Source organism: Eriocheir sinensis, unplaced genomic scaffold (assembly GCF_024679095.1).
Source record: "Eriocheir sinensis breed Jianghai 21 unplaced genomic scaffold, ASM2467909v1 Scaffold82, whole genome shotgun sequence".
Taxonomy (NCBI): domain Eukaryota; kingdom Metazoa; phylum Arthropoda; class Malacostraca; order Decapoda; family Varunidae; genus Eriocheir; species Eriocheir sinensis.
This window is the reverse complement of record NW_026112186.1, coordinates 265,001-266,249: the sequence shown is the minus strand read 5'-3', so window position 1 is coordinate 266,249 and position 1,249 is coordinate 265,001.

Genomic DNA, 1,249 nt, shown 5'->3' with positions numbered 1-1,249 from the left:
GAGAGAGAGAGCATTTTAATAGATATAATGCTTTCGTAATGCTTTAGTTAGTTGATATTGTTGTCATTACCAACATCTATCTATCTATCTACTACCCCACCCTTCACCCCCCACACACACTCATTGTGTGTATTTAGTGTGTGTGTGTGTGTGTGTGTGTGTGTGTGTGTGTGTGTGTGTGTGTGTGTGTGTGTGTGTGTGTGTGTGTTTTCTCTCTCTCTCTCTCTCTCTCTCTCTCTCTCTCTCTCTCTCTCTCTCTCTCTCTCTCTCTCTCTCTCTCTCTCTCTCTCTCTCTGATTACGTGTGACCTTGCTAGGCCTAATGGTACTGAAGACATCTGGATCAGTGTACATTGTAGAAAATTACCCTCAGCGTCTCAACAAACCTTTGAATATATACACGAGACCTTAAGATTATGTGCCTGAAGAGCAAAAGTTTTTATATGCTCGGTGCCTTAAATGATGCTTTACTATATACCTACCAGCAACAAACTAGGTACCATAATATGTATAAATAAACTACACCAGATTATTGACACCCGCGTCACCCCTCAGTCAGCCACACTTCTAGACATCATTGTTACTAACAAACATGACGGAACAATACACAAAGACATAATACCAAGCACTATAGCAGACCGTGACCTTATAACAGCAACGGTTAAAATCACCAAACCTAAACGCAGGCCGGGAATGAGAACTTTTCGTCATCTCGGGGCTCACAGCAAAGACCTGTCCTGTGATGGCTTAACCGTATACGTTCCGACCCCTTGAGATTTTTCGCGCTCGTATAGCCAGCATCGTATTGATTTTTCTGAACAACAATAACGCTCGTGAACACTAAGTACTGCAACCTAATCAATGGTGTAAAGCAATAGTGAATAATGAGTGAAAAGAAACTCTCAAGAAATAAAATCCTTTTCTCCCTCTTCCTCCTATTCTTCCTTCTTTTCTTCTTCTTCCTCCTCTTCCTATTCTTCCTTCTTTTCTTCTTCTTCTTCCTCTTCTTCCTTCTTTTCTTCCTCCTCTTCTTTCTCCTTTTCTTCTTCCTCCTCTTCCTCTTCTTTCTCCTTTTATTCTTCCTCTTCCTCTTCTTCCTCCTTTTCCTCCTTTTCCTTTTCTCGCTAGCTTCTCGCCTCTTTTCTTCATCTTACTTTTCTTCTGCCTCTTCCTCTTCTTCCTCTTACCTTCCTTCTTCCTCTTCTTCTTCATCTTCCTCCTCTTCCTGTTCTTCCTCCTCCTCCTCTTCT